Below are 25,419 nucleotides of genomic sequence, written 5' to 3'. Positions count from 1 at the left end.
CGTGGCAGAAAGTGGCTGCCTGATATATATGACACACTAGCAGTACAGCAGAATATACACTGTGTGCGAATTTTAATCTCCCTTTTTTTGGGGGGGGAGACACAGAACCACAACTCTGGCCCAGTGGTATAACAGTAAACTATGAACGTGGCAGAAAGTGGCTGCCTGATATATACGACACACTAGCAGTACAGCAGAATATACACTGTGTGCGAATTTTAATCTCCCTTTTTTTTTGGGGGGGAGACACAGAACCACAACTCTGGCCCAGTGGTATAACAGTAAGGCTAGGTTCCCATTGCGTTAATGGGATAGCGCTAACGGACAGCGTTGCACGGCGAAATTAACGCCGTGCACCGCGTCCGTTAGCGCTCCCATTGCCGGCAATGTTACAGCGCATTGCTAGCGCGTGTCATTTTCGGCACGCGCTAGCGATGTGCCGGTCTTTTGTAGCGCGCCTCGGACGCTGCTTGCAGCGTCCGCGGCGCGCCAGAGGTCCGTTCCCCGCTCTCGCAGATCGGGGATCTGCGAGAGCGGGGACGTTAACGCGACCTCTGAACGCGGCCCCGAAAAAGACATTGCGTTAGCGCAATCCGCTAGCGCTCGCGCTAAACGGATTGCACTAACGCAATCTGAACCTAGCCTAAACTATGAACGTGGCAGAAAGTGGCTGCCTGATATATACGACACACTAGCAGTACAGCAGAATATACACTGTGTGCGAATTTTATTCTCCCTTTTTTTTGGGGGGGGGAGACACAGAACCACAACTCTGGCCCAGTGGTATAACAGTAAACTATGAACGTGGCAGAAAGTGGCTGCCTGATATATACGACACACTAGCAGTACAGCAGAATATACACTGTGTGCGAATTATAATCTCCCTTTTTTTTGGGGGGAGACACAGAACCACAACTCTGGCCCAGTGGTATAACACAACACTATGAACGTGCCAGAAAGTGGCTGGAATTATTATTTAAAAAAAAAATAAATACAATAACAAGCTCCTTACAACGAGCTTAGGACAAGTATGGCAGCAATAAAAAGGACTGCTGAACACAAAAATGTGGACAAATAAACAAGATAGGTAACTGTGCAGAAAGGAGCAACAGGAATTTTGCTTTTAAAAAAGCAGTTGGTTTGCACAGCACCGTGCACACAGCTATGCAGCTGCTGCACTAAAATACGACCTCCACTGTCCCTGCACAAAAAGGTGGTGTGGGACAGTGAAAATCGCTCCAGCACAAGCGGTTTGGGGGTTTATATTTCCTCCCTAACTCTGTCCCTGCTTCTGACTAACTGCAGCAACACCTCTCCCTATGCTCAGATCGGCAGAAGTAAGATGGCGGTCGGCGTGCACGCCCCTTTATAGCCCCTGTGACGCCGCAGACAGAAAGCCAATCACTGCCATGCCCTTGTCTAAGATGGTGGGGACCAGGACCTATGTCATCACGCTGCCCACACTCTGCGTCCTCATTCATTGGCTGAAAAACGGCGGTAACAGCGTCGTATGAAACGCGACTTGGCTCTCTGATCGTGTACCGCATGGCCGATCCCACACTAGGATCGGTTCGGGTTTCATGAAACCTGACTTTGCCTAAAAGTCGCCGATTTATGAAAATGACCGATCCGTTTCGCTCAACCCTAATCTGTGAGAATATTGAATCAAAAGTATTCAAAAAGTTATACACACTATATAATTATAATTAGAAAGTAAATGTTGTGACACAAAAAATGATCTCTCACACAGATCTGGAAATACAAAAAATATATATATTTTAGACTATGGCAATGAAACAAGCAGAATAAAAATGTTCCCAAGTTTTGTTTTTCTAGGAAACACAAGTAAAGCTATACTTATTGTTGTGTTGCTGTAGTCTAACTGAAGGACGTTAAAGGGAACATGTCAGCAGGATTATGCACAGTAACCTACACACATTGTTAGGTCGACGGCGTTAAATTGAATAAAATGATACCTGGTGATGAAATTCATCTTGTTCTTTCTTAATCTTTATTTCCAGTTTTGTGGTGCTGATATGCTCAAGTCCTAAGACAGGGTTCATGTATGTGGTGCTCTGATTAGGTAAGTGCAGCGCCCCAGAGTCCTGGTCGTTGCAGTACTGTTGCTCCGCCACCAAGGGGAGTGATGGTACGTCTGATTGCACTAAAGGAGTTCACCTGACCAGGTATCACAGACACACACTACACTTCACACTCCGGCCACCAGGGGGGGTGGTTCTATCTATTAGGCCACTCCTCACACTTTGGTAAAACTGGGGGTTGGACAGGAAGTTAGGGAGAAAGTAGCTGGGAAGAGCTCGAGAGAGGATCTGTCAGGGGTGGGATCCTGGCAGAGCCCTAGAAAACAGACAGATGGTTACGGAGCCGTGCCTGTGCTTTACAGCGGCAGACTCCTAAGGAAGGACAAGAAGCAAGGGGTATTGTGGAGGAGTGAGAAACGGGAATACAGCAAAGAGGCGATAGAACCAGAAGGAGTAGTGCCTCCAGATCCGCAACATCCTTCTGAGGCGCGAAGCTGGCGGCCGGAACGCCGAGAAAGTAAGAGACTTTAAGCATTACTTCAAACCAACGGCAGGACAGTCAATTATAGGTTGGCTGTCTCACCTAAAACACCTAAGGAGACAACGGAGGCAGTTGTGGGAGAGGGGCGACTCTAGGGTCCCGGAAGAACTTCAGGCCTACCCCGTCATATGGGTGCGTCCTAGCCATATCATCTGGGGGACGGAGAGAACGAACATCAGAAACAGACACAACAGTTGTGAGGACTATCCCGTGGTGCTCAGCAGGGAAGTACTACAACACACAGGCGCTAGAAGGTAGACACTGATTTCCACCTGCAAAGGGAACCCTGGATGTACCTTCGGACCGGCCGGTCTCAGCCAGCCCTGTTAGCAGTGCTCTGGATTGCGGATCCTGAAACCTACAGTAAAGAGGTAAAGAGACTGCAACCCTGTGTCTTCGTTATTTCATCGCACCACGCACCACCACCTTTTAGTTGGACGCCCCTTAGCAGGGTCACGGACCGGGTCTAGCCACCGTGACAACCCCAGGACCGAGACTGAGAGGCCCGGTACCAAGTACCCAGGCGGCCCTGGGGACACTCCAAACTTGGTGTCACGAACAGGATCTACTTAAGCCTGAAGAATCAGGTCATGTGTCCCTTGGAACTGTGTCTGAATTGTGCTTGAACTGTGATTTATTGCAAAGACTGTGTATTGCTATTACCGCCAAAAGCTCCCGCCACAATTCGCCATCGCTGCGCATGGAGGGAGGAGCCATAGCTTCGTGGGCGGAGCTGGCCAAAAGGAGCGTGGAACAAGAAAACGCGGTAAAGTGCCAATCCCAGAAGAGGAACCCCGACCTCCAGCCGGTTAGTAAGAGGGAGGAACGGCCATGTCTTAGTCGGCAGGAGCGGAGGCGGCGGTCGCAGCCGTAGACACAGAGGCAGCTCCGGTCACCGCGGTAGACGTAGCCGCGGGCCTTATACCACCACTGGTTGCCGCAGAGCCTGCCGCCCCCATCAGCCAGCCGGAGACTGCCACGACTACAACAGCCATAATGCCCTTCTCCATGCCGTACTTACCTGGGGCGGCCTGGCTCCCGCGATACTCTGGAGAATCGCATACATTAGCTGACTTTAAAGAAGGGATCTGCAGCCTGCTCGAGTTCTATCCCTTGACAGAGCCTCAGAAAGTTCATATGATAACAAACCAACTCTTTGGGGCGGCTCTGAGGGAAGTGAAGTCCTGGCCCGCCGCGGATAAGGGAACTGCACAGCAGGTTTTGCAAAGCTTAAAGCCACCTTTGACACCCGCACCGCTACAGAAATTAAGTTGACTTTCTATGGGTGCAAACAGAGGCCGCAGGATAGCTTACGGGACTATGCCCTTAATCTCCAGGAGGCGCTGCGGGCCATCAAGCAGAGTGACCCCGGCAGCATGCAAGATGAAGATAAACTCCTGAAAGAGCGGTTCATTGAGGGGCTCCTGTGCAGTCACCAAAGGGGCCAACTGCACTTCCTGGCCATGCAGAATCCAGACCTGACTTTTGCGCAATTCAAGGATAAAGCCATCCAGGCGCTGCAAGAGCGACAGCCCAGCCTTGCGGTGCCTCCCAGGCGTCAAGCCCTCATGTACCACCAGGAGGTGGCGCCAGATGCCCCAGTCGCCGCCGAGGCCGATGCCCAGATCCTGGAGGACGACTCCCCTGCACGACTACGCCTCCAGATGCAGGAGCTGACTAAGAGCGTTGCTGCCCTAGCCCGGACCGTGCAGTCCCTACAGGAGGCCCCCAAGGAGAAGATCCAGCTGGCCTCCAGACCGGAGGATGTCCCCTGGATGCGACAGAGGAGGACTCCGCCGACCAGAGGCAGGGACAACGATCGTTTTCATCGGGACGGACGACCTATCTGCCGCCGCTGTCACCAGGTGGGCCACCTTGCAAGGTACTGTCATTTAAATGAGCAACCCCTGGGGCAGAGGGCCAACCCCCAGGAGTAGGACGATCAGGCCCGCAGCATTGGAGAGCCAAATACATTGGAAGGCGACCAGTTCTTCCAATAGTGATCGACGGTATACCCATGAACGCTTTGCTGGACACCGGTTCTCAGGTGACGACTATGCCTTACGTGCTTTATAAGCATTTTTGGGAGGACACCGATATTACTCGTGGCCCCGATGATTTCACCATAATAGCCAGTAATGGTCAGCCATTGCCACAAGTGGGGTATAAAGAGGTCACCATCAAAGTGGGGCGGGTGGAATTGAAGGCCCAAGGGATTGTAATTGTTGATATTGACTGCCGTGAATGTAATCCCATGATGACTATCGGTACCAATGTTATAGAAAATTGTCTTGCAGAAGTTATTGTCTTGTTACAACAGGTAGCAGAAACAGCTGGCTACAGTGAACAACGCGCCCTGCAAAAAGAAATCAGGGCTCTGATGCAGAGACAACAGGTGGAGCTGACTGGTGGTGAAATTGGTCGTGTCACCGTGAGTGATTCAAACCCCATTGCGATACCCCCCAGGAGCGAGATGTTAATATGGTGTCGGGCAGCCATAGGCCTCAGGGGTAAAGACTACCAGGCCCTGGTAGAACCCGTATATTCAGACAATAGGCCTACTCTCCTAACAGCCAGGGGGGTAGTTGATGTCCGCAAGGGGAGGGTGTCAGTACGTGTCCTTAACTGTGGAGAGGAGGAGGTCCATCTCACGAAATATGCCATGCTCGCCAAACTGTTTACTGTAAATAATAGTGTGATACAAACACCTGGACCCTTGGTCCCGTCTAACCCGGCGGAGGACAATGGTTCTGCAGGGCACCCGACAGATTGGTGTCGGGAATTGCATGTGGGCACTGACTCTACCCCATCCCACCAGAAACAGGGGGCCTACAGGGTGGTTCATGAGTACGAGCGGGTATTTAGCAAACACCCCTTAGATTTTGGACAGGTAAAAGGGATGCAACATCATATCCCCACAGGAGACCATCGACCCATAAAAGAGAGATACCGTCCTGTACCCCCAGCTCATTACCAGTGTGCCAAAGACATGTTGCGAGAAATGAAGGAGGCTGGGGTGGTGAGAGACAGTTGTAGCCCCTGGGCAGCTCCATTAGTCCTAGTTAAGAAGAAAGATGGCACAATGAGGATGTGTTGATTATAGGCAGTTGAATCGCATTACACATAAGGATGCATACCCACTGCCCAGGATAGAGGAGTCCCTGGTTGCCTTAAAATCTGCTAACTACTTCTCTACCTTAGATCTCACCAGTGGGTACTGGCAAGTTCCCGTGGCGGAAGCGGAAAAAGAGAAGACGGCCTTCACGACACCGATGGGTCTCTGCGAATTCAACTACATGCCCTTCGGATTGTGCAATGCCCCGGGGACGTTCCAGAGGATGATGGAGTGCTGTTTGGGGCACAAGAACTTTGAAACCGAACTGCTGTATCTGGATGATGTCATTGTCTTCTCTAAGACCTATGAAGACCATCTGAAGCACCTGGCCGAGGTGTTTGAAGCCCTGTTCAACTTTGGCTTAAAGGTGAAACCTTCCAAATGCCATCTGCTGAAACCCAAAGTGCAGTACCTAGGCCATGTGGTGAGTGCTGAAGGAGTGGCCCCAGACCCCGACAAGGTTACGGTGATTCAGGACTGGCCGAAACCCAGCAACCTCCATGAAGTCCGGCAGTTCGGGTTGGTAGGCTATTACCGGAGGTTCATTAAGGACTTCACCAAGAAGGCCGCGCCATTGCAAGACCTGTTGGTGGGCCAGTCCAAGAAGGCCAAAGGAAAGAGTACCCCATTCAATTGGAACGAGGGACTGGAAGGATCCTTCACTGGAAAATGGCGCTGACGGGAGAAGAGGTACTGGCTTACCCTGATTATGATCAACCGTTTGTACTGTATACGGATGCCAGCAACGTAGGACTGGGAGCCGTGTTGTCCCAGGTCCAGAAAGGCAAGGAGAGGGTAATCGCTTACGCCAGCAGGAAGCTTAGTCCCACGGAAAGGAACCCTGACAACTACAGTTCCTTTAAGCTGGAATTCCTTGCCATCGTCTGGGCAGTGACAGAGAGGTTCAAACACTACCTGGCCTCGGCGAAATTCACCGTCTTCACGGATAACAATCTGCTAACGCACTTGGACACCGCCAAGCTCGGGGCAAACAGAAAGTCTATGAAGCACAGTTATTCTTGAGGAAACTTGACACGAATAGATCCTTGACTTAGTCCAGACACAGATAGATATGCTATAAGGCAGTTCAAAACATATCTTAGCTCAACCAGGGAGGCCTGGTTAATAGTCTCAGGTTTTGCAGAACAGCAAACAGCTTACATGTCCAACAAATGCAGATGGAAGTAACACGAGCAGCAGATAAAGGAGGATTACTGAACACTGGTGTATGCAGCAGGAACTCAGAGCAGAGTGGCAGGATCTCCAACACAGGTTCACAGGAGCAAGTGCAGGTGCAAGGACAGGGAGTAATCAGGAGCTGGATGCAAAGCAGAATAATCTAGCACAGACTGAAGGCTGGGGTGGAGTTTTATAGCAGGAAGACAAGTGCACATGAGACCAAAGACGCCATGTTGGAAAAGGGCAGTAATGCACAAAAGGTAAAAAATGTTCAGAGTCCTGACAGTGTGTAGTGACATATGTCTAGGGTTATATGTGTGACTAGTGATAATGTAACATCTGTCCTGAAGGCAAGTCGCACCTAGGTGTTAATAGGTACTTCATTGGGACTAGTAGAAATTGTGTCTCCTTATCTCACCAGGAGGGCTAGCTAGGGCCAAGAAGAAAGGTAACATTTGGCACCTCCTAGGTCTTGGAGGGGAGATGTTAATTGCGGCCTGAGGGTATCTATTCCTGAGAACCTTTTCACAAGTGTCTCAAGAGAAAAATAATATATTTATTAGTAGCGCGGCCGTGGCCAATCAAAAAGCCAGCAATTATATGTATGGGGGATCGAGCAGATCTCTGGCCCCCATTTTATTGTATATTGCTTTTCATAGCCATAGAAATTATACTTCAACCAATCAGCATAAGAACACGCTCACAGTTCTTAACCTATAAGAATGCAGGAAAAACTTAACCCATGAGTATACAGAAAAACCGGAGAAAAACATATACTCACAGGTGCCTCAAAGTCTTATCTAGCGATACACCCCTGAGTCCCTTCCCTGGCTCGAGTCCGAAGACTCAAGGTCTTTATACCAGTTATGAACAATAGCCTAGTTGAATAACAGGCTTGTGAACAACAAGATAAAGTTACTTCATGGCAGCTATAACCTTTTACCTAATTAAATAACAGAATTTATCTTTAAGCAACAAGAAATTGGAGTCGAAAAGCACAAAATGGAGAATCGTTCTTAATTTGTCCCTTCACACATGGATGCCCTCAAATCTGATCTAATTATTTTGAGAGCAGAGAACAACCTCTCTACACTAACTTGGGTTGGTGGCAAAGCAGTAACCACTCGGGCAACATCTCCAATGTCAGGATACAGAGGAATCACTTGTTGCACTGTTATTTTTGATGAACGGTCACATTTCTCAATTTCTTTTAGTGCACATGAAATATTTTGCTGAAATGTACTAGCTGTGTTCCTTGATGGGGATGACTCTTCTTCTATGCGGGAACGCTTTGCACGGTTCTTGTGATCCAAATATTTTTCGAAATTAAATTCTTCATCAGTTGATGAGGGTGAAGATGTGGCAGGACGACCAAATTCTTCTTGTTCCTGCTGACTGTTCTGCAACCCTTTCATCCTTACTGCTATTTCAAACAGAGCTTCTTTTCCTTTAGTTAGCTGTTGATCATCTAGAAGAATCCGATGCATTGGGTCTACATAAACAGCTGCCAAAAGAATGTTATTTAGTAATAGTAGCTCCTCTCTCTGTTTCATTGATGTAGCAATGCCACTTGCAATTAACCCTCCTCTTTGGGACAAGCGAAACATCAGGTTCTTCCACTCCTTTAAGAAAATACCTGGAGTTAAGTCCTCTGCTTGTAATTTTTTAGTCACTGTAAATGGGTGCTCTAGCAATTTTTCCAGCTCAGTCACCTGATTCCACTTACTTTCATTTAGCGTCAGTTGAGGGTTAGCCATGTCTACAAGAAAGGTTTTCAGTTCAACCAAGCGCTGAATCATTAAGTACTGCCCCATCGTGTGGCTTGATCAATAATTGCCCCTTTTCCAGCAAGTCTCTTCAAAATTGAGTCAACTTTAGGGGTTCTGGCAACAGTAGCCAATTTTCTCACCTTTACAATCAGTGCATGTCCTTCTTGCAGACTGTCTCATAGCCAGCTGTAGCGTATGCACAACACAGCGCATGTGATGAATGAAAGAACGTATTGACACAGTTTCAACAAGATCATCTAAACTATCATGTTGCTGTTCATCTGAAGCAACTTCAGTTTGCTCCTCAGTTACAATACTGTGTTCCTCTATTTCAAACATGTCTGTGTCTGTGGACCCAGAATGTTCTTCTAGCTGCTGGTCACCATCATTACTCTCATTCATTAGCTTAATAGTACTTATCATATTTGAAGCATTGTCAGTTACGACAGAAAGAACTTGCTCTTTTTTAAGTTCATAGTCTTGCAGAACCTTTTCCACAAGACCTGGAGAAACTCACTGGTGTGATGAGCTTTGGTGTCTTTTACTGCCAATGTTTTGGTAACTATTTCATTTTTGTCACAAACAAATCGGACATTGATGGCAAAATAGTTCACTCTGTGACGTGGGCAGGCATCCATTTTAAGAAACAGAAAGCGTCCCTTAAGAGTTTTTTCAAGTTCTTCCTTTTGTTTAAAAGCTTCGATTACTAATTTTCTAATACTCTCTCTCTCCAGAGAAACACCAAGCTTGCGGGCCATTTCCCCATTCAGACACATAAAAGCTGGTCGTGAAAATAATGAAATAGGCACACTATCCTTTACAACAAGCTCTATGATCTGTTTTTTAAATGTATCTACTGTCATTGTCACAGTAACTTTGTCACTGACAAAATATCTTGCAACTGATGGCTGCAAAGTTCTCTGCTCCTTTGTTTGGCTGGAAGAGCTGGGCACTGGTTCATTTGTTTAGATGCAGTCTCTCATCCACTGCTTTCAGTACTTCTGGATGAAAGCGCTGTAAATGTCTCTTTAGATTAGAAGCTCTGGTAGGAGCATTTTTATCTTTGCCTGAATATGCACTGATCTTGGCTTCACAGCATTTGTTTTCGTCTGGATCATTTGTCATACACTGACAGACATAATGTTTTCTATCTTGAGTGATGGTGAAATGTTCAAATACAGCTGATTTAATGTGATGCTTCTTTGACATTCTCAGGTTTTTAATTCTGCATTCACAATCCAAATGACAATTGTTTTTCCTAAAAACAATTGTACAAAATTATTGCCAGGTCGTACAACTGATATAGTGGTCAGTAATACTGTTATTCCTCATGTACTCACAGTTAACTGATGCAAAGTTTGTTGAAAGGATAATACTTCTTACAGTCTTCCTCTTCTGAGTAGCAGCTGTGAAATGCTTGGAAGACGCACACCTAGTAAACATCTAGTTTAGAGGAGGAGCTTTACTACTAAGAATTTGCAACACATTTTCACTTTCAGTTTCATACATTGTAAGGGGGTTGGGGCAGCATGAGGTTAACAAAGTATAAGACTAGATAAGCGCAGTGGAGAACAGTGACACACAAGAAGAAATGTCTCTATCTCCAGCAGAACTGCTTATCACTGTTGTTCATAGTTTGATAGAACATACCGTATATACTTGAGTATAAGCCGACTCGAGTATAAGCCGACCCCCCTAATTTTGCCACAAAAAACTGGGAAAACTTATTGACTCGAGTATAAGCCTAGGGTGGAAAATACAGCAGCTACCAGTGAATTTCAAAAATGAAAATAGATGCTCCATACCGTTCATTATTGCCCCAAAGGAGGTTCCATATAAAGCTGTGCCATATATAATGCTCCATACCGTTGATTATTGCCCCATAGATGCTCCTTATAAAGCTGTGCCATATATAATGCTCTGCACCATTCGTTATGGCCCCATAGATGCCCCATATACAATGCTCTGCACCATTCATTATGGCCCCATAGATGCCCCATATACAATGCTCTGCACCGTTCATTATGGCCCCATAGATGCTCCATATAAAGCAGTGCCATATATGCTCTGCACTGTTCATTATTGCCCCATAGATGCTCCTTATTAAGCTGTGCCATATATGCTCTGCACTGTTCATTGTTGCCCCATAGATGTGCCATATAAGTCTGTGCCATATATAATGCTCTGCACCGTTGCCCCATAGATGTGCCATATAAATCTATGCCATATAGAATGCTCTGCACCGTTGCCCCATAGATGTGCCATATAAATCTGTGCCATATATAGTGCTCTGCACCGTTGCCCCATAGATGTGCCATATAAATCGGTGCCATATATAATGCTCTGCACTGTTGCCCCATAGATGTGCCATATAAATCGGTGCCATATATAATGCTCTGCACCATTGCCCCATAGATACTCCACATAAATCTGTGCCATATATAATGCTCTGCACCGTTGCCCCATAGATGTGCCATATAAATCTGTGCCATATATAGTGCTCCGCACTGTTGCCCCATAGATACTCCACATAAATCTGTGCCATATATAATGCTCTGCACCGTTGCCCCATAGATGTGCCATATATAATGCTCTGCACCGTTGCCCCATAGATGTGCCATATAAATCTGTGCCATATATAGTGCTCTGCACCGTTGCCCCATAGATACTCCACATAAATCTGTGCCATATATAACGCTGGTGCTGCTGCTGCAATAAAAAAAAAAAAAAAAAAAAAAAACATACTCACCTCTCTTGCTTGCAGCTCCTCAGCGTCCCGTCCCGGCGTCTCTCCGCACTGACTGATCAGGCAGAGGGCGCCGCGCACACTATATGCGTCATCGCGCCCTCTGACCTGCACAGTCAGAACAAGAGGACGCGAAGACAGAGCGGCGCCCGGCATGTGGAACGTGGAAAGGTGAATATAAAATACTCACCTAGTCCCGCCGATCCTGGCGCTCCCCCTGCCTGTCACACTGTCTCCGGGTGCCGCAGCTCTTCCTCTGTCAGCGGTCACCGGCACCGCTGATTAGAGAAATGAATAGGCGGCTCCGCCCCTATGGGAGTGGAGTCCATAATCATTTCTCTAATGAGCGGTCCCACGTGACCGCTGAACAGGGGAAGAGCTGCGGCACCCGAAGACAGTGTGACAGGCAGGGGGAGCGTCAGGATCGCCAGGACTAGGTGAGTATGCCTCAGCGCCCTCTCCCCCGCACCCGCCAACCGTGACTCGAGTATAAGCCGAGAGGGGCACTTTCAGCCCAAAAATTTGGGCTGAAAATCTCGGCTTATACTCGAGTATATACGGTATATATTTGAGTAACATTTATAAAATTCATATGACTCCACAGCCCTGGTGGAAAGTGGGGGTGACCTGAGCGGGATGGCAGTTCTTGATAGAGAATGAAAGAAGGTTGTGGTCAGAGAGAGGGAGAAGGGAGTTTGTGAAATCATCCACTGAGCAAAGCCGGGAGAAGACCAAGTCGAGGGAGTTTCCGTCTTCATGCATTGTAGAGTTAGTATGCTGTGAGAGGCCGAAAGAGATTAGAGATAAAAGGTGACAAGCAGATGGTGAGAGGGGAAAGGCAATGGGGATGTTGAAATCACCCATGATGAGGGTGGGGATGTCACAGGAGAGAAAATGTGGAAGCCAGGTGGCAAAGTGATCCAGGAATTAATGAGAGGGGCCCGGAGGACGATACACCACCACCTCTCATGGAGAAGGGGATGTAGAGTTTAGCAGCATGGACCTCAAAAGAAGGGAAGACAAGTGAGGGTACTTGGGGGATAGATTGGAAGGTACATTTGGTTGATAGGTGCAGACCAACGCCTCCACCTGCTCTGTTGTCCGATCTTGGGGTATGAGAAAAGTGTACTCCACCATACGAAAGAGCAGCAGCGGTGGTGTCTGACTGCTGTATCCAGGTTTCAGTAAGAGCTAGAAGGTTAAGAGAATTAGAAAGGAAGAAGTCATGGATGAAGGGGAGTTTATTACACACTGAGCGAGAATTCCACAGGGCACAATTGAAAGAGACAGAAGGCATGCAGGGAATATTAATAAGGTTAGAGGGGTTTCTGAGTGTAGGAGTTGGGAGGTTTGACTTGCTATAACATGGGGGGCCGGGGTTGGGAAGGATGTCTCCTGCGACTAGAAGGATAGAAAGAGTGAGCAGATGGTTAAGCGATTTGTGAGAGCACCTCGTGTTTTGGATGGTGGAACTGAATGGATCTGCACTTTTTAGCAATGTGAACAGAGCGTAAGTGCTATACATAGGAGAGGAAAGGACAGAGGGGCCGATATGGATGGAGTGTAAAGCGTTAATGCAAGGGAGATGAATGTGAGTGAATGCAGCAGCCAGGATATAGAATATACAAATGCCTATGGTGAATATTTGCTGTGTTCCAAATGTACAGGGATTAGATTTATTTAATTGTCTTACCTGTCTCCTGGCCTGTCTAACTGCCATGGTATGACTGCCAGTACTTTGATAAAATGTTCTTAGATTAAATGTGCATAAATGCTAACCCCTGCATAAATGCCTCCCCAGGCTATGTCTAAATATATAGGAGACTAGCGCTAAGATCTCTCACAATATTACCTCGCTAGCAATCAAACTAAGTTGAGGCAGCAGGACACAATAAATGTAGTGAACAGATAAACAAGTGTCCAGGCCTACATGGATCATATACCACTTTGAAAAGTTACTTGACCTCATAGCATAAGGGGACAAGCATAGAAAGTTGAAATAACTAAATGCCATTATATATGCAGCTAAGATGGATAACATTTGCAGGACACAAGCTGGAATTCAGTTAACATTAACAGAAATAAACACTTGAAATAGATAATTGTAATGAAATAAATTAGCTTTTTGATGATATTCTAATTTTGTGAGAAGCACCTGTACGCCTTCTCATCCTGGCCCCAAGTGTCTTCATCCTGACTCCATATATGTCATCTCATCCTGCCCCCTCCCCCCATGTTGTGGTTTTCAGTACAAAATAATAAAAAACGTTTCTCCTTACCAGGCCAGGGTCCAGCGACATCCTCTTCCTCAACCATTTGAGGTGCAGATGGGCTGGTGCATGACAGTGACGTTACACACCAATGACATACGTGTTGACGTCAGCTGCCAGCCTCTGATTGGCTGGCGGTTATTACAGTGCAGAAAGCAATCCTGCACAGCAATAGTTCGCAAATGAAAGCGCATCAAAATGCAAGTTCAGTTCTTAGCGAATGGCTGAATCCTGTCTCTGGGGCCTGGACTAGTGAGGAGGACAGGGCCCCCTCCTCACCGGGCCCCATAAACCAGTAATGCCCTGATGGCGGTGCTGTGTACTGTGCAATGGCTGTGTCTGACCCTGAGGAACATGGTCTGATCATACCACAGCTCCTGGGCAGGGAAGAGAGCAAAAGAGGATACAGACATTACAGCAGGGGATCACATCTGAGTCTTTCTTTGACGTAAAACATTTTTTAAAAACAGGCAGAGAAATGCTTTATCTTACAAAAAAGCATAGTTACTTACCGATAACGGTATTTCTCAGAGCCCATGACAGCACTACCAAAGAGAGGGGATCCGCCCTTCAGGGACAGGAAACCTATAGGATAAAAGGGTGGTACCTCTCCCCTGCATCAGTTTGGTTTATAGAGCATCGGAGGTCCTCCAGGTTAGTGACAACAAGAAAAATATACACTTTTAATATATTACTTATCAGGTATACACCGTGTCTATATTAGAAAACACACTTCATTTAAATAAAAGTGCTCACCGCACACGTGATGAGGGGGGGAATAAACAGGTGCTGTCATGGGCTCTGAGAAATACCGTTATCGGTAAGTAACTATGCTTTTCTCAGTCGTCCATGACAGCACTACCAGAGAGAATTGCAGAGATTATTGCTTAGGGAAGGACCACAGCCTGCAGAACCCTTCTTCTGAAGGTTAAGTCAGATGAAGAGGCTAGATCTAAACGGTAGTGTCTAAAAAAGGTTGAAGGTGATGACCAGGTGGCCGCCTTACAGATTTGGTCTATTGATATCTCCGACCTTTCGGCCCAGGAGGTCACCATAGCTCTTGTAGAGTGCGCTTTCAGCCGCTCGGGAACTATGTTTCCTGTGGACGAGTACGCCAAGGCTATCGCATCTGTTATCCAGTGTGCTATAGTGCCCTTGGAGGCTTTGAGTCCTTTCCTGGGTCCCTGGAAAAAGACAAAGAGAGACCCTTCCTTCCTATGCCGCTGGGTAGATTCTAAGTATTGAGCTAGACACCTCCTCACATCTAGTGTGTGGAATTTTTCCTCTTTCTTATTTTTTGGATTTGGGCAGAAGGAAGGAAGGATTATCTCCTGGGACCTATGAAATTTGGACGCAACCTTGGGTAGATAGGGTTATCCTGAGAACAGACCCTGCCTATCATCCACGATTTGTGTAAAGGGAGGTTTTGCGGATAGGGCCTGGAGATCACTTATTCTACGGGCAGATGTTAAGGCTGTTAGAAGGGCCGTTTTAAGTGATAAAGTTTTAAGGGATAATGAATCTATAGGCTCAAACGGGGATTCTGTTAGAGCTGACAAGACTAGGTTTAAGTCCCAAGTTGGTAGTTGTTACGTGTTATGGAACCACTCCGCAACCTGAATATGTTGTGTAGTTATATGTATGAATAACAGGTTCCATGTGAGATGCATTAGCCCACAGGCTGCGCCCCTGGGCAGAGGGGACAAGATATTTCCCTTCTGTCCTTCCCCCACCTTTGTAATTCCCACAGTAAATATCGGCAGGCTCCGGCCCCCTGCGGCTATTGTAATGTATGTCTGGCCTGCTGCTTTTCTATTGGCCTGCCCTCTGTATCTGTGTAATATATTTTGTGTCCTGTGAATATAGTGTAGTGAGACTGGAAATACGTGGAGAAGCAGTCAGCTTTTATATGCTCTCATGTAATCAAGGAATTCCAGCCAGCGTCCTTCATTCAGACTCCAGCCAAAGCAAAGTGGACCTCCTGAAACACGGGGTGGTACTGAAAGAGGTACCCCAGCTTGGTAGACCTCGTTACACTGGTGGCAGCAGTGGGATGTGATACCCCTTCTACAGGAGGAAAGGAATGAATGGAAAACAACTACCAGAAGTTAAAGAGGACTACATTAAAAGATCTGGTGGAAGCCCGAGGGTTAATCGCCAGCAACAAAACAATTCCAGCCATGGTGAGATTGTTCTGTTTGCTATTGTGTGTTGTGGTTTAATAAAGTATTACCACACTGTTTTACCTTAACCCTGTGTTGTCTGTGTAGTGTATTGCCCATGGGGAGATAGAGCGGGCGTTCAGTGGTATGAGCCGTGGTCCATGCAGTCTTCATCAGGTACCGTGCGATAGGCGTCCGCTGCCCGGCCTGTCAGCTTGCTGGCCAGAATCTGAACCCGTTCCTCTGGCTTCACTTGATGAAGGGCACACTGCTGCTCAAAGTCCTGCAGAAAGCCATCAATGTCTTCCTCTGCCTCCCCCAACTGTCGGAAGGCATTATACTGGATCTTTTTGTGGCTTACTGTTGAAGGTACCTGGGCGGAGGCCAGAGCTCCCCCTGTTCGCTGACTCTCCTCTCTCCGCTCTGCCATCTCCATCTTGGCTAGCTCCACTTTGGTCCGCTCTGCCATCTCCATCTTGGTTAGCTCTATCCTGGTCCGTTCGGCCATCTTTTCCTTCAGGTCAGTACGCACATCAGCCATCACCTCTCGTATGATCTCTACTGCAGGATTTGGGCCATAGAACGCCAGTCTGTTCTTTACCTCCCTCTGGAATTCAGTCTCCTCCACGTTCACATTGGGGGGCGCTGCACTGTCGTGTTCCATGATGGCTGCTATCAAATCCGTAATGCCGATGGACTAAGTCGACAAACGGAACTTGTACCAACCCCATAAACTTCGGTCATCCCCAAACCGATCCGTTAAGGATCAGACTGTGTATGCCGATCGCGTCGCTGAAAAGGGGAGCCGTGTTACGGAACCACTCCGCACCCAGAATATGTTGTGCAGTTATATGTATGAATAATAGGTTCCATGTGAGATGCATCAGCCCACAGGCTGCGCCCCTGGGCAGAGGGGACAAGATATCTCCCTTCTGTCCTTCCCCCACCTTTGTAATTCCCACAGTAAATATCGGCAGGCTCTGGCCCCCTGCGGCTATTGTAATGTATGTCTGGCCTGCTGCTTTTCTATTGGCCTTCCCTCTGTATCTGTGTAATATATTTTGTGTCCTGTGAATAAAGTGTAGTGAGACTGGAAATACGTGGAGAAGCAGTCAGCTTTTATATGCTCTCATGTAATCAAGGAATTCCAGCCAGCGTCCTTCATTCAGACTCCAGCCAAAGCAAAGTGGACCTCTTGAAACACGGGGTGGTACTGAAAGAGGTACCCCAGCTTGGTAGACCCCGTTACAGTAGTCTTTTTATGTTTATGGGTTTTGATCTTATAGCAGCTTTGATAAACTGTGTTACCCATGGATTAGCAGCTATGTTTTCACTGTATAATGCCCCCAAGGCCGCTATTTGCACTTTCAGGGTGCTTACTGAGAGGCCCAGGTCTAAACCTTTTTGTAGAAATTCTAACACCTTAGGAATTTGGACCCCATCTTGCAATTTCACCCCAGAGGTGGACAGAAACTTTTTCCAGGTTTTGCTGTATATTTTGGTGGTTAACCTCCCTCCCACCCTGGGGGAGGTGTCACTTAGTGGTCTTTTTATCTCTTGGGGAATTACCGAAAAGGAAGCCCCTATCTCTCCTTTTGCCATCATCCTCAAAGGGTAAGGCAAATTTTTTTGAGGCCTTGGCTACTGCCACATCAAGTTTAGGGGCCTTATCCCATAAAGTCGAAGCATCTTCCTCGAAGGGATATTTCCGTTTAAGGGATGGTACTGACAAGTTTTTTCTCTCTGGCTTTTCCCACTACCTTTTAATTAAGGCTTAGATGTTTTCATTAATAGGAACTACCCTGCGCTTTTTTTGACCTAATCCTCCAAAAATTATGTCCTGTACTGTTATGACCCCAGTGGACAGGGTCTCAGAGGAACGTGTAAGTCTGCGAAATACAAAAATCCTGCTCATAGGGCTGTGGTAACTGGGTTGACCAAATAGCTACTCCTAACGCCAACACTAGAAGTAGCCGGGGATCATGCCTACGGTGATCGCTAGATGACTCGCGCCAGCCGGAGAATCTAACTACCCCTAGGAGAAGAAAACAAAGACCTCTCTTGCCTCCAGAGAAAGGGACCCCAAAGCAAGATACAAGCCCCCCACAAATAATAACGGTGAGGTAAGAGGAAATGACAAACACAGAAATGAACCAGGTTCAGCAAAGAGAGGCCAGCTTACTAATAGCAGAATAAAGCAAGATAACTTATCTGGTCAACAAAAACCCTATAAAAATCCACGCTGGAGATTCAAGAACCCCCGAACCGTCTAACGGTCCGGGGGGAGAACCCCAGCCCCCTAGAGCTTCCAGCAAAGGTCAGGATACAGATAGGAACAAGCTGGACAAAAATACAAAACAAAAGCAAAAATCAAGGAAGAAGACTTAGCTTGAAATACAGGAACCAGGATCAAAGGACAAGAGCACAACAGATTAGCTCTGATTTCAACGATGCCAGGCATTGAACTGAAGGTCCAAGGCGCTTATATAGCAACGCCCCAGAACTAACGGCCCAGGTGAGGATAAAGAAAAAGACAGACGCTCCAGAGTCAATTCACTAATGACCACTAGAGGGAGCAAAAAGCAAAATCACAACAGTACCCCCCCCTTAGTGAGGGGTCACCGAACCCTCACCACGACCACCAGGGCAATCAGGATGAGCGGCGTGAAAGGCACGAACTAAATCGGCCGCATGAACATCAGAGGCGACCACCCAGGAATTATCTTCCTGACCATAGCCCTTCCACTTGACCAGGTACTGAAGCCTCCGCCTGGAGAGACGAGAATCCAAGATCTTCTCCACCACGTACTCCAACTCGCCCTCAACCAACACCGGAGCAGGAGGCTCAGCAGAGGGAACCACAGGCACAACGTACCGCCGCAACAAGGACCTATGAAATACGTTGTGGATAGCAAACGACACAGGAAGATCCAGGCGAAAGGACACAGGATTAAGAATTTCCAATATCTTGTAAGGACCAATAAAACGAGGTTTAAATTTGGGAGAGGAAACCTTCATAGGAACAAAGCGGGAAGAAAGCCACACCAAATCCCCAACACGTAGTCGGGGACCCACACCGCGGCGGCGGTTGGCAAAGCGCTGAGCCCTCTCCTGTGACAACTTCAAGTTGTCCACCACAAGATTCCAGATCCGCTGCAACCTATCCACCACAGAATCCACCCCAGGGCAGTCAGAAGGTTCCACATGACCCGAAGAAAAACGAGGGTGGAAACCAGAGTTGCAGAAAAACGGCGAAACCAAGGTGGCGGAACTAGCCCGATTATTAAGGGCAAACTCAGCTAATGGCAAGAAGGTCACCCAATCGTCCTGATCAGCAGAGACAAAACACCTCAGATAAGCCTCCAAAGTCTGATTAGTTCGCTCCGTCTGTCCATTAGTCTGAGGATGGAAAGCAGACGAAAACGACAAGTCAATGCCCATCCTACTACAAAAGGATCGCCAGAATCTGGAAACGAACTGGGATCCTCTGTCTGACACAATATTCTCAGGGATGCCGTGCAAACGAACCACGTTCTGGAAAAACACAGGAACCAGATCGGAGGAGGAAGGCAGCTTAGGCAAAGGAACCAAATGGACCATCTTGGAGAAGCGATCACATATAACCCAGATAACAGACATGCCTTGAGACACCGGAAGATCAGAAATGAAATCCATGGAGATATGTGTCCAAGGTCTCTTAGGGACAGGCAAGGGCAAGAGCAACCCGCTGGCACGAGAACAGCAAGGCTTAGCTCGAGCACAAGTCCCACAGGACTGTACAAATGACCGCACATCCCTAGACAAGGAAGGCCACCAAAAGGATCTGGCCACCAGATCTCTGGTGCCAAAAATTCCTGGGTGACCTGCCAACACCGAGGAATGAACCTCGGAAATGACTCTGCTGGTCCACTTATCAGGCACAAACAGTCTGTCAGGTGGACAAGAATCAGGCCTATCAGCCTGAAATCTCTGCAACACACGTCGCAGATCTGGAGAAATAGCTGACAAGATAATACCATCCTTAAGAATACCAACAGGTTCAGCGACTCCAGGAGCATCAGGCACAAAGCTCCTGGAAAGAGCATCGGCCTTCACATTCTTTGAACCTGGTAAATACGAGACAACAAAGTCAAAACGGGAGAAAAACAATGACCAGCGGGCCTGTCTAGGATTCAGGCGTTTAGCAGACTCGAGATACATCAGATTTTTGTGATCAGTCAAGACCACCACACGATGCTTAGCACCCTCGAGCCAATGACGCCACTCCTCAAATGCCCATTTCATGGCCAACAACTCCCGATTGCCCACATCATAATTTCGCTCCGCAGGTGAAAACTTCCTAGAGAAAAAGGCGCAAGGTCTCATAACAGAGCAACCAGGGCCTCTCTGCGACAAAACGGCCCCTGCTCCAATCTCTGAAGCATCCACCTCAACTTGAAAGGGAAGCGAGACATCAGGCTGGCACAAAACAGGCGCCGAAGTAAACCGACGTTTCAACTCCTGGAAGGCCTCCACGGCGGCAGGAGCCCAATTAACCACATCGGAGCCCTTCTTGGTCATATCCGTCAGAGGTTTCACAATGCTAGAAAAGTTAGCGATAAAACGACGGTAGAAGTTAGCGAAACCCAAGAACTTCTGAAGACTCTTAACTGACGAGGGCTGAATCCAATCAAGAATAGCTCGGACCTTGACTGGGTCCATCTCCACAGCAGAAGGGGAAAAAATGAACCCCAAAAAGGGAACCTTCTGTACACCAAAAAGACACTTTGAGCCCTTGACAAACAAAGAATTTTCACGCAAAATTTTAAAGACCATCCTGACCTGCTCCACATGCGAGTCCCAATTATCAGAAAAAAACAGAATATCATCCAGATAAACGATCAAAAATCTATCCAGATAGTTCCGGAAAATGTCATGCATAAAGGACTGAAAAACTGAAGGGGCATTAGAGAGCCCAAAAGGCATCACCAAGTACTCAAAATGACCTTCGGGCGTATTGAATGCGGTTTTCCATTCATCCCCTTGCTTAATGCGCACAAGGTTGTACGCACCACGAAGGTCTATCTTGGTGAACCACTTGGCACCTTTAATCCGGGCAAACAAGTCAGACAACAGAGGCAAAGGATACTGAAATTTGACAGTGATCTTATTTAAAAGCCGATAGTCAATACAAGGCCTCAAAGATCCGTCCTTTTTAGCCACAAAAAAGAATCCCGCACCAAGAGGGGAAGAAGACGGACGGATGTGTCCTTTCTCCAGAGACTCCTTGATATATGAACGCATAGCGGTATGTTCAGGTACCGACAGATTAAACAGTCTCCCCTTAGGAAACTTACTGCCTGGAATCAAATCTATTGCACAGTCACATTCCCTATGAGGAGGCAATGCACTGGACCTGGACTCGCTAAAGACATCCTGATAATCAGACAAATACTCCGGAACTTCCGAAGGCGTAGAAGAAGCAATAGACACAGGCAGGGAATCCTCATGAATACCAAGACAGCCCCAACTAGACACTGACATAGCCTTCCAGTCAAGGACTGGATTATGGGTCTGTAACCATGGCAGCCCCAAAACAACCAAATCATGCATTTTATGTAGAACGAGAAAACGTATCACCTCGCGGTGTTCAGGAGTCATGCACATGGTAACCTGTGTCCAATACTGCGGCTTATTTTCTGCCAATGGCGTAGCATCAATCCCCCTAAGAGGGATAGGATTTTCCAATGGTTCAAGAATAAAACCACAGCGCTTAGCAAATGAAAGATCCATAAGACTCAGGGCAGCACCTGAATCTACAAACGCCATGACAGGATAAGATGACAATGAGCAAATCAAAGTTACAGATAGAATAAACTTAGGATGCAAATTACCAACGGTGACAGGACTAACAACCTTAGCTATACGTTTAGAGCATGCTGAGATAACATGTGTAGAATCACCACAGTAGTAGCACAAGCCATTCCGGCGTCTATGAATTTTCCTCTCATTTCTAGTCAGGATTCTATCACATTGCATCAAATCAGGTGTCCGTTCAGACAACACCATGAGGGAATTTGCGGTTTTTCTATCACATTGCATCACATCAGGTGTCTGTTCAGACAACAACATGAGGGAATTTGCGGTTTTGCGCTCCCGCAACCGCCGGTCAATTTGAATAGCCAGGGACATGGTATCATTCAGACCTGTGGGAATGGGAAAACCCACCATAACATTCTTAATGGCCTCAGAAAGGCCATTTCTAAAATTAGCGGCCAGTGCACACTCGTTCCAATGTGTCAGCACGGACCATTTCCGAAATTTTTGGCAATACACCTCAGCCTCGTCCTGGCCCTGAGACATAGCCAGCAAGGCTTTCTCTGCCTGAATCTCAAGATTGGGTTCCTCATAAAGTAAACCGAGCGCCAGAAAAAACGCATCAATATCGGCCAATGCCGGATCTCCTGGCGCCAACGAAAAAGCCCAATCTTGAGGGTCGCCCCGTAAGAATGAAATAACAATTTTTACTTGTTGAGCAGAGTCTCCAGACGAACAAGGTTTCAGGGACAAAAACAATTTACAATTATTCCTGAAATTCCTAAACTTAAATCGGTCTCCTGAAAACAGTTCAGGAATCGGAATCTTGGGTTCAGACCTAGGATTTCTGGTAACATAATCTTGTATACTCTGCACACGAGGGGCAAGCTGGTCCACACTTGTAATCAAGGTCTGGACATTCATGTCTGCAGCAAGCTTAAGCCACTCTGAGGTAAAGGGGAAAAGAAAAAAAAAACTCAAAATTTTCTTTCTTATAATCCCACTTCTGCAATGCATTAAACATTTAATACTGGCCTGGCATACTGTTATGACCCCAGTGGACAGGGTCTCAGAGGAACGTGTAAGTCTGCGAAATACAAAAATCCTGCTCATAGGGCTGTGGTAACTGGGTTGACCAAATAGCTACTCCTAACGCCAACACTAGAAGTAGCCGGGGATCATGCCTATGGTGATCGCTAGATGACTCGCGCCAGCCGGAGAATCTAACTACCCCTAGGAGAAGAAAACAAAGACCTCTCTTGCCTCCAGAGAAAGGGACCCCAAAGCAAGATACAAGCCCCCCACAAATAATAACGGTGAGGTAAGAGGAAATGACAAACACAGAAATGAACCAGGTTCAGCAAAGAGAGGCCAGCTTACTAATAGCAGAATAAAGCAAGATAACTTATCTGGTCAACAAAAACCTTATAAAAATCCACGCTGGAGATTCAAGAACCCCCGAACCGTCTAACGGTCCGGGGGGAGAACCCCAGCCCCCTAGAGCTTCCAGCAAAGGTCAGGATACAGATAGGAACAAGCTGGACAAAAATACAAAACAAAACAAAAGCAAAAATCAAGGAAGAAGACTTAGCTTGAAATACAGGAACCAGGATCAAAGGACAAGAGCACAACAGATTAGCTCTGATTTCAACGATGCCAGGCATTGAACTGAAGGTCCAAGGCGCTTATATAGCAACGCCCCAGAACTAACGGCCCAGGTGAGGATAAAGAAAAAGACAGACGCTCCAGAGTCAATTCACTAATGACCACTAGAGGGAGCAAAAAGCAAAATCACAACACTGTACTGTCTTGTCAGCCTGGGGATCTAGGACGCCCATGGTCGATCTTACTGCTTTCACAAGCGCATCGACTTCATCTAAAGGAAACCAGTGGCGACCTCCGCTCTCATTATCTGAGGAAGAGGAGGAGGAATCCCGTCTGAGTCTCCGAAATCAGAACTAGAGGAATCGGAGTGTGAATAGGGTATGGGTGTTTTTTCCTTAACCCTTTCTCCTTTAAGGGATTTAAATGCTGTCCTACCTCTGATTTTATTACTGATCATAATTCAGAGGCGAAGTTAGGGGTTTCCTCACAGAGGTCTAAAGTTCACACTTGCGTTTGGCTGGTCTGCGTATGGCTGCGTACTTCCTCCCTTAAGCTCCGCCTACTTCCGCATGCATCCTGCGTACCTACCTTTAACATTGGGTACGCAGGACATGCGTTGTATGCGGATGCGTCCGCATGCGGCGTTTTGACGTGCCCGCCGACCGCAAGAAAATGCAACATGCTGCGTTCGGCGGGCACGTCAAAACGCCGTATGTGGACGCATCCGCATACAACGCATGCCCCTGCGTACCCAATGTTAAAGATGGGTACACAGGACGCATGTGGAAGTAGGCAGAGCATAGGCGAAGCTTATGGGAGGAAGTACGCACACCAGCCAAAAACAAGTGTGAACCTGGCCTAAGTGGCAAAGAGGGAGCGGACGAGCGTAAGCCGCAAAGAGGGAGCAGACGAGGGTAAGCCGCAAAGAGGGAGCGGACGAGCGTAAGCCGCAAAGAGGGAGCGGACGAACGTAAGCACAGACGGTGCAGACGAACGTAAGCGCAGAGGGTGCGGATTAGCGTAAGCGCAGAGGGAGCGGACGGGCGTAAACGCAGAGGGAGCGGACGGGCGTAAACGCAGAGGGAGCGGACGGGCGTGAGCGCAGAGGGAGCGGACGGGCGTGAGCGCAGAGGGAGCGGACGAGCGTGAGTGCAGAGGGTGCGGACGAGCGTGAGCGCAGAGGGTGCGGACGAGCGCGAGCGCAGAGGGTGCGGACGAGCGCGAGCGCAGAGGATGCGAGCGAGCGCAGAGGGTGCGGACGAGCCCGAGCGCAGAGGGTGCGGGCGAGCGCAGAGGGTGCGGACGAGCGCGAGCGCAGAGGGTGCGGACGAGCGCGAGCGCAGAGGGTGCGGACGAGCGTGAGCGCAGAGGGAGCGGACGAGCGTGAGTGCAGAGGGTGCGGACGAGCGTGAGCGCAGAGGGTGCGGACGAGCGCGAGCGCAGAGGGTGCGGACGAGCGCGAGCGCAGAGGATGCGAGCGAGCGCAGAGGGTGCGGACGAGCCCGAGCGCAGAGGGTGCGGACGAGCGCAGAGGGTGCGGACGAGCGCGAGCGCAGAGGGTGCGGACGAGCGCGAGCGCAGAGGGTGCGGACGAGCGTAAGGGCGGACAAGCGTAAGCGCAGAGGGGGCAGACGAGCGCAAGTTCTTTGGAACAGGCGACTTGGAATTCATATTTACCTTCTTATAGTACACTGGTGCAGAAATCTAAGTGATGCCTACAGAAAGCACTGCCACATAAACGTAATCCTAGTACTGAGGGACCACAGCCGGCACAGCCATCGCAGCGCACCCTATGGCGACGTGTGTGAGACAGGAGCACTGTACAGACATGCCGTGCAGTAAGGAATCATTCGCAAAGGCTTTCCCAGCAGGCAGCGGGGTTGCCTAGGTAACACAGCTCCCAGTTCTCCCTCCTCCTCCCATGATGCTCCGAGGCGGCTCCGAGTGCCCCCAGTGCGCCGCCATGTTGTCGGAGTAATAGGCAGCGGCAGGGAGACGGCTCCGGGGGCTGAGAGAAACGCTGACACAATCCGACTCCATCCTCCCGCTCTGCCCGTGAGTATTGCGCCTACGTTAGCTCCATAAGGTGCCGGGAATTCCCAGCTTTCTCCACGCGACGATATTGTGGACGTCTCCAGCTCCGGAAGGGGAGACGGGTGTTTGAAAAGGGGCCGTCTCCGCTAGTGGGTCCTCC

General features: G+C 48.2%; 1 protein-coding gene and 1 long non-coding RNA gene across 22 annotated transcripts in view; one reads left to right on the top strand and one right to left on the bottom strand.

Moving 5' to 3' along the window:
• Positions 1 to 25,026, bottom strand: part of LOC143815872 (uncharacterized) — a 400,109-nt gene extending 375,083 nt beyond the window's left edge. Inside the window, exon 1 of the long non-coding RNA XR_013223830.1 lies at positions 24,903 to 25,026. This is a non-coding gene — a long non-coding RNA (uncharacterized LOC143815872). The remainder of the gene's footprint in view (positions 1 to 24,902) is intronic.
• A 126-nt stretch (positions 25,027 to 25,152) lies between these two features.
• The window catches only part of PUM1 (pumilio RNA binding family member 1), a 401,680-nt gene continuing 401,413 nt past the window's right edge, over positions 25,153 to 25,419 (top strand). For 7 of the 21 annotated variants that reach the window (XM_077295579.1, XM_077295569.1, XM_077295567.1 and 4 more), the window contains exon 1: positions 25,156 to 25,280. The gene's annotated coding sequence lies outside the window, so the exon portion shown is untranslated. Of the gene's footprint in view, positions 25,281 to 25,419 lie in introns of all 21 variants that reach the window. The other 14 variants (XM_077295572.1, XM_077295571.1, XM_077295570.1 and 11 more) reach the window with 9 other exon arrangements.

This window comes from Ranitomeya variabilis, chromosome 3 (genome assembly GCF_051348905.1).
Source record: "Ranitomeya variabilis isolate aRanVar5 chromosome 3, aRanVar5.hap1, whole genome shotgun sequence".
Taxonomy (NCBI): Eukaryota; Metazoa; Chordata; class Amphibia; order Anura; family Dendrobatidae; genus Ranitomeya; species Ranitomeya variabilis.
The sequence above is the reverse complement of the archived record's forward strand: the minus strand, read 5'-3'. Positions and strand labels throughout refer to the sequence as shown.